This window comes from Magnolia sinica, chromosome 4, assembly GCF_029962835.1.
Source record: "Magnolia sinica isolate HGM2019 chromosome 4, MsV1, whole genome shotgun sequence".
Taxonomy (NCBI): Eukaryota; Viridiplantae; Streptophyta; class Magnoliopsida; order Magnoliales; family Magnoliaceae; genus Magnolia; species Magnolia sinica.
In genome coordinates, this window is record NC_080576.1 from 7,484,807 (window position 1) to 7,493,631 (window position 8,825).

At 41.1% G+C, this 8,825-nt stretch overlaps 1 pseudogene; it reads right to left on the minus strand.

The window, feature by feature from the left end:
• Positions 1–1,660: 1,660 nt before the first annotated feature.
• On the minus strand, positions 1,661–7,933 carry LOC131242306 (7-deoxyloganetin glucosyltransferase-like; annotated as a pseudogene).
• Positions 7,934–8,825: the final 892 nt, after the last annotated feature.

The following is an 8,825-nucleotide window of genomic DNA, read 5'->3' on the forward strand; positions in this document are numbered from 1 at the left end:
TTGAGGAAGATGGTGATCGACCTCATCACGTTCATCCCTACGTCAAAACCCTTTTTAAGTGTGGTTCACTTGATCTTTATATATGTCTTATTTTTTGACTCAAGCCTTATGATGAGCTCGTCAAATGGACAGATGGTTTAGATATAACACATACCTGATGATGGGACCCACGGAACTTGGTGACGTCAACCCACTAGCCTGGTCAATGGTGTGTGGTACACCAGCCAATCCTCTTCCTATTTCCACATGGTTACTAGTCGGATAACGGATTTCCTACCAAAGGCTTTCCCCTAGGAATTCCCTGCACTGGGATGCTAGGAGTGGCTCACCATAAAGTTTGTGACAAATCCACCCCATTTATCTGTTTTGTGAGATATGTCACTGAAAATGAGGTGGATCCAAAACTCAAGTGTGCAGCTAAGCACACTGTGTAAACTCTGTGAGGCCCATGTTATTTATGTATTTTATCCAATCGGTTCATCCATTTTACCAAATAATTTTAGATCTTGAGTCCAAAAATAAGCATATCCAAAGCTCAAATGGATCACACCATATGAAACAGTGTAAAATGAACGTCTACCTATTAAAAATTACAATCTATACAATTTTATTATTTTATTAATATATTCTTTTTACTAATAATATAATCTATATTTATACTTTATTTTATATGTATTATATAATTAATAACAATTTATTAATACAAATAATCATCTATATATCATAATTTATTTTATAAACTGAATATATTTAAAATTCAACATATAATTAAATAAAAATATGTAGAATATACATAATAAGTTGATATTAGTTTTTTTTTTTTTTTTTCCCTTCATTCATGTCTGTGTGATCTTACCAATAGGTTGGATGACAAATAAACATCACCACGGCCTTAGAAAGGGGTTTCAATGGTTGAAATCATTATTATTACCACTGTTTCATGTGGTGTGGTCCACTTGAGCTTCCCACATGCTTTAATTTCGGGCTCAACCCTAAAAATTATATGCAAAAAGGGATGGCGGCATGTATAAACCATATAAATTCATGGTGGGCCCAACAGAGTTTACTGGGTACATAAAGCCAATTAAGCACGCAATCCGATTTCGAACACATTATGATGATCACCCAGCATTTTCCAATAAATCGATGGAAGCAGTTTCTTTTTTTCTTTTTTTCTTTTTGGGAGCATTGACAAAATGGTGATCAGAGTCATTTCAACAAATGATTATTAAAAGTTGTGGGCAATCAAAGGTAGCCTAAACGATGGATGGTGTAAATAGATAATAAATTCAATATGGTCCAATTTATTAGACGGACCCGATAACTGTGTAAAAGTGATCTTAACGCTAGGCCCATCCACTTTAATGCCCGTCTGAGGTATGACCTACATCATTCACACATGCTACCACATATGCCATCATGGATGCCATTGTCTGGATACTTTTTAACTGATCAGGATCACTAATCCATGTTTCCATGCAGGCAATTCATGGATATGCTAACTTTCTTTATACGGGTAACAACGGTCAGTACAAGAAGGCCATGTTTTGTGATATAGACCGCAGATGAAGAGAATGTTCCAAACATTTTCACCATCTGAAGATCCTAACCCTTCACTCAGAGAAACACACGAGATCAATAAAACAATGCAGCAACAATATTGCAAACAAAGATCACGACCATCAATACACCTGCACACCAACACTGCAAACGCAGCGTACTTGCATGTCCATCAAAAGGCAGTCCTGTCGGACCCCATCGCAGATGGGAACACCACGTTGATGGATGTAGGTTTGATTTGGGCATTTGATCCTTTTCATCCAAACCTTCAATTTTTTATGGGGCCGAAGAATCAGACAGTTTAAATTGACGTACATGTATGCCACGTTCACATAGGCTATCTACGGCCCATCATAGCCTTAGAATAGACTAGTGTCTTACAGCACAAAGCACTTCACTCATTAATTTGTTCAGATTCCCGTAAGAAGACCCTCCTTGCTTCGTAGCATTCTCAGCGACCTTCTTCCACTCCATGGCCTTCTTCCTCATCTTCTTCCCTTTTTCTCCATCCATCAGTTCTCTCACAATCCCCTCGACCCCATATCTCGCTTCATGTCGCTGTCGATCTGCATGCCTATCCCCCCACTCAGTGCAAGCGAGCCGGCAGTTCGTCGGTTGCTCAGCGAAGAATGGCCAACATATAACAGGCACGCCTCCAGATATACTCTCGATCATTGAATTCCACCCACAATGCGTTAAGAACCCTCCGATCGAAGGGTGAGACAGCACTTGCTCTTGTGGGCATTAACGCAAGAGCAGGCCCCTCTCTTGGGTCACACTAATGAAATTTTGTGGCAACATGGCTGCATCGCCAGCCACAAGATCAGGACGAATGACCCACAAGATTGGATGGTTGCTATTTGCTAGCCCCCATGCGAACTCGCTCAGCTGCTCGGCCGACATGACAGTGATGCTGCCGAAGTTAACATTAACGACCGATCTATGCATCCTTTTTATCCAACCACTCCAGACATTCATCTTCTTCTTTCCACAAGCTTGATCCAATAGACTTCAAGCGGCTGTCCGATATCTTGTTGCAGTGAAGCGATAGAGGGCCGAGAGTGTAAATGTGGGGAAGCATGCATCTCATTGCATCTAAAACATCATGCTCCAAATCATCGAATGTGCTGAAAAGGATCGCCGACGCTTTGGAAGCTCTCTGCGCTTCTTGGTCAACGAAGTTGAGCATGATGTCGTCGGGATTCGTTGTCCGGATGAAACTTGGGAAATCCCTTAGGCGGATATCCTTCCTGCTGGGTAACCAGTCGATGCCAGTGTCGAGATATCCATTTGTTAAGCAGCTCTCATCTATTAACAGAAATCAACGAAAGGTATTCTAGTCTTAGCTTTTAATTTACTTAATTAAAAGGAATGATCATAAATACAAAGGTTACCGTCCACCATTAGCACATGTGCCAACGTGTCACTTCCAGAGTACATCCGACGCACAATAGGCCCACGATTGCCCAGTGCAAAGACCAATCCGGTCATATGTGATTTAGGGAACACGTGGAGCCTATTTAATGAGTGGACCGATCAGATTTTTCACCAACCGATCTTTATGGGGATTTGAAGGATTTGAGAGTATTCCAAAATCATTGGTTGTTTGGCAGGATGGAGAGTATGCCAAATCTGGGTTAATACTTTATTGTGCACATGGCCCACAGATGATATCCTAATACAAGTAGATTATCACTTATGTCACTAAAATTACTTTATTGTCTATGTAAATCAACCGTTAAAAATGGGCAATTAGTCAACTTGGTTGTGATCCTATACTTATGGCCCATCTAAGATTTCATCATTTTTTACCAAAATATATATTTTAGTGAGCATATTATAATCATTGTGTCAAACATTACATACCTATACTAATTTGGGGTATTAAAATTGATTTAGTAATTAAATTTAAACTCTAAAAATACTACATAATTTAAGTGCATAGATATTTTTGAATTACAAGGAATTCTATATCCAGGATGCCAAACACAACTGGAGAACTCGAAATCTAGAAAATTTTCAATCTCAATACTCCAAATCCATGGTGCTAAAAGGCCTTATGTGGAAATTGGATGTTGTGCACGCTCCATACTTTGGGATTTTGATAAAGCTTTCAAAGGAAAATTATCTTTTAAAATCTTGTTGTCTTTTATAAAATTATTTTTAACATAAATGGTTTGGTTGTTTTTTTTTTTTCTTTTTTGAAAATATTGAAAATCGTTAATATAGAAAATATGAATGTAGCATACATGTCTAAAATTTTCATTTTATGCTAGATTTTTCTAATAATAATCCAGAAAAACCTAAAAAACTGAAAATCCCTCAAGAAACTGATGAAAACCTGATTTGTCACTGTAATTATACGCCCGTGAGAGTACAAGTGGGAGTAGAAAATAAGGGACAAGAATTGCCTCCAGTAGGTACCCGCAAACAGAAGATGGCTTACTGATTAACTCAAGTTTATGAGGAAGCTCTGTGGGGACCGCCATGATTATGCGTCTTATTCACACCGCTCATCCATTTTCCAGCTCATTTTAGGGCATGAGCCCATAATTGAAGCATATCCAAAGTTCAAGTGGACCACACCACAAACAAATTAAATGAATTGAACACCTGCCATTGAAAATATTTTGTGAGCCACAGAAATTTTGGATCAAGTTGTTGTGTTTTCCCTTCATCCATGTATGTGCGACACAATAAACTGAGAGAATGACAAATAAACATTATTATGAACCCTAGTAAGGTTTGTCATTATCCTCACTGTTTCATGTGGTGTGGTCCACTTAAGCTTTGGATTGGCTTCAAGTTTGGGCTAATGACCTCAAAAGTGCTGGAAAATTGGTTGAACGGCGTAGATAAGACACATTCATTCCAGGAACTTACTGAAAGGCTTTAACAGGAAAACCCATACCACACTCAAGTGGGTCATGCCCATCATGATCATGTGGCACTTTTTCACTGGCATTGAACAGGGTGCATGCTGCTCTGCTTGTCAGTCGTGACCACTCTAGCACGTGACAAAAAAAAAAATCATGTACAGGTGTCATGTATGAAAAAGCCAAAATCATCATGCTATTCATGACATCTTTATTATTCATGGTGGGGCATGCCTGATACCTTTCCATGGGTGTTGGAGGGGGTGAATCCATCATCTGTCTACTGCAAACTTGATTAACCAGGGAGCGGAGACCCGGATCCACTGGGGTGGGTGGCACCCCTGACTGTAGGGCTCACAGTGATGTATGTGCCTTGAATCCATACCATCCAATCATTTTAAAGGCTTATTTTAAAGCATGATTCCAAAAATGAAGCTGACTCAAATCTTAGGTGGACCACGACACAAGAAAAGATTATGATTAAATCCTCGCTATTAAAAGCTTCATGAATTCTACCCGAATATTTATTTGCCATCCAACCTGTTGATAAGGTCAAAAAAACCCTAGATGAAGAGACCACGCAAATATAATCTTCATCTCAAACCTTTTGTGGTTCACAAGAAGTTTTTAACCGTACGTGAATCACCACTGTTTCTTATACTATGGTCCACCTGGGATTCGAAACTGCTGCATATTTTTTTTATCATGCCCTAGAATAAGCTTTCAAGATGTAGTCACATACATCACAGTCGGCCCCACAGTGAGAGGTCCACCCACATTGGTGGATCCAGAGTCTCACCTAATCCGCTCCCATTTAACTACCACATACATGACATGTTGATTATTGTGTGTGGGACCCAATGGAAAATAAAAAATGTACAGCAGACTCGGTCATTGTGTGTGCACCTATTGAAAAACGAAAAACACTACCACACACGTGACATGTCAGTCATTGTGTGTGAGCCCGAATATATTACAACTCTTGTTTTACATAACATTTAAAACATCAAGCCCCATGCATGGGCCCAGCATGTAGCGTACACGTAATCCATTACGTGTGATCCTTGACTCTAGGCCTTGGGCCAAAATTCAGTCAGATTCACAGCTTAGGCAGGCCACACCAGATACATCAATGTAAGGCCCAATGAGGTGCATCTTTCATCAAACTTATTCACCATGTGGTTCACTAATAAGCTGGCTTGTAACAATTCAAAACCCAGGGTCGTGACTTACCCAAGCCCAACCCGGCCCAGCCCATTGACACCCTACTAATAAATCACTCGGGTGAGCTATGCCAGTTGACCACAGTATGCGGACTTAGAAGTTAGAATTTGCAGGGGCAATTTTACATGACGCGGATTGAGTCCTACCTAGGGGTGTACATTGAGTCGAACCGAGTTGAGCTGGCCTCAGCTCGACTCGGCTCGGCCACTAGCTGACCTCAGCTTGAACTCGGCTTGGCTCGATCTTCGAGCCTGACTAGCCTGTTCGGCTCGGCTCGGCCACTAGCTGACCTCAGCTCGAACTCGGCTCGGCTCGGTCTTCGAGCCTGACTAGCCTGTTCGGCTTTTGCTCGGCCACTAGTTGACCTCAGCTTGAACTCTGCTCAGCTTGGTCCTCGAGCCTGACTGGCCAGCTCGGCTCGGTTCGGTCAGCAGCATGGGCTAGTTCACGCCGAGTTTGAGCCAAGATCGAGCCGAGTTCACCATTGCAGCATTTTCACATATACCTGGACTGCACCTTCAAAATCTCATTATATTTGAGATAGCAGCAATGGTTTTAAAGGTATTTTATCAGACACCTAAGAAATATAAAAATTAAGCAAAAAATGGTGTTGGTTTCATATACATACCTTCCTTGCCACCAGCCACACTTCTTTGAGTCATTTCATCAAACACTTGGTGAGCAACATCAATATCAAAGTAATCTAGTCACCGAATTGGTTTGATCCGAGTTCGATTCAAGCTGGGTTCGATCCGAGTCAAGTCGAGCTGGGGCTAGCTCGAACTCAACTCTAACTCATTTTCGAGCTCAAAAAATCAGCTTGACTTGGCTCGAACTCAGCTTCAAACCGAGTCAAATCGAGCTTTTTCAAGTCTGAGTCAAGCAAGCTAACGGAGCTAGCTCGGTTGGTGTACACCTCTAGTCCTACCCTGCCCATCTCCAGCTGGGAACGGGCAGTAGATTTGAGTGGCCACCATGATATATGGGTCTTATCCACACCGTCTATCCATTTTTTTCGTATCATTTTAGGGTATAAACTCAAAAATAAAGTAGATCCTACGCTCAAGTGGACTACACAATGGCGATTAAACTCTTACCATTGAAAACTTCTCAGGGGCCACGGAAGTTTTAGATGGAGCTGATATTTGTGTTTTCTCTTCATCCACATCTATGTAACTTTATGAATAGGTTGGATGGAAAATAAACATCACAGTGGCCACTAGAAAAGTTTCAATGGCGAGGATCATTATCACTGCTGCTTCCTGTGGAGTGGTCCACTTGAGCATTGGATCTACCTCATTTATGGGCTTATCATCTAAAATGATACGAAAAAAATGGATAGACAGTGTGGATGAGAGCCATACATCAAGTTAGCCACTCAAAACTGCTGCCTGTTCCCAGCGGGGTCCGCATCCAATTTTACATTGTTCCAACTGGCATGGCCCATCTGAGTGGTTTATGGTGCCAGTATGACATAGTGGTTATAAGGGCTACCACACTTAATGAATGGCGTGAGTTTCACATATACAAAGTAGGGCCCAAAGAGTTTTGAGTGTTTGAAGAAACAGCTGTTGTTGCAGAGGATTCCGGTCTCATTGCAAGGGATGCAACTGAACGTGACTCTATAACAATCCCACTTCCAAATCAATCAAAAGCAAAAATCAAACGGTCCTTAATTTTCCAAAAGAAAATGATAGCTTAAACGATACAAAGCAGCTAAAAAGTTGTTACCTTTAAATGGTGTAAAGCCTCTCTCAATTAGCTGCCGATAGTAGAGGAAGCACATGAAGCCGCAAGTGCTTGTTGTCCAGAACAGAACCTCAGGTATGCGAAGCTCATCGGCGACTGACAGCGTAAATGTCATGGCTCCGTCGGCTACAATGCAGCTAACTTTGGGTATGCCGACGGTGTGGTTGAGCTTCATCATGAGGTTGCGTAAAGGCCCGAGACAGTTTTTGCTTGTGGAGTGGCTGAGAGCTGGGATATCTTGGGTGGCATCACGGTCAGAAGGCGGGAGGCCGTCGGGTATGGTCTCGAAGCAAAAGTCGTCGAGGCATCTGAGGGAATCAGAGCCTCTGGACCGCAAGAGACGCTTGTGGTTGAACTCGTTGTGGACAAAGGTGATGTAGAAGCCTCTGGAATAGAGGAGCTTCGCTAGATTTAGCATGGGGTTGATATGGCCTTGTGCTGGGTATGGAATGCAAACGGCATGAGGCTTTTCCAAACCCATCTCTCTCTCTCTCTCTCTCTCTCTCTCTCTCTCTCTCTCTCTGAGTGTGGGTGTGATGAGATATCGATTAGATGGCTTGGATTTTACAGTAGAGAAAAGGTAGCGGATTGGCTGGTGTGTTGACGTCGCCAAGTTGTGGGTTCCATCATGAGGCACGTCCGTTTATTTGGCCAGATCGTTGTAATGCTTGAGTCGAAAATAAGATAGATCCAAAGATTAATTGGACCACACCGTAAAAATTCTATCATTGAAATTCTTTTGGGTCACAGAAGTTTTGGATTAATATAATTATTTTTTAACTCTTCATTCAGGTCTGTGTGACCATATGAACAGATTGGATGGAAAATAAACATTATGGTGGGCATTATGATTGTTTTAACGGTGAGAATTATACATGCGTTCCATCCATTTTGGGCCTTAGCAACAGTAAGTCCCACAATTTAGCTGTTTTAATGTGAATTTATGCGTCTCCTGTACAATTTTGATGTGCCATTTATAGAAATAACCAATCTCTCATGAGCAATAACTCTCTATCTATGTACATGTGCACGAGATATAAGTGGCCTGGATCATTCACACATGCTGCCACATATGCCATCATGGATGCGATTATCTGGATACTTATTATGCTGATTGTGGTCTATGGTCTCTTTTTTTAAACCTTAACTATCCATTTGAGTTGTGTCAATTAGATGGAAATTTTTTTTTTTCCCATTGATGTGATATATTTTTAAAAAAAAATTAAATAGCCGCGGCTATGTTTTGTAGATGGAAATGATATAGAGTGAGTCATGGACACTTTCACGGCAAATAGACTAGAGAAGGCTTGATAGGAGGTGGAAATGATCCAGACCATCTAACTCTTAAAACAGTCATATTTCGTAAAATGGGATAAGTTTTTCAATATATCATATATGATTTTGGGTAGGAAAAGT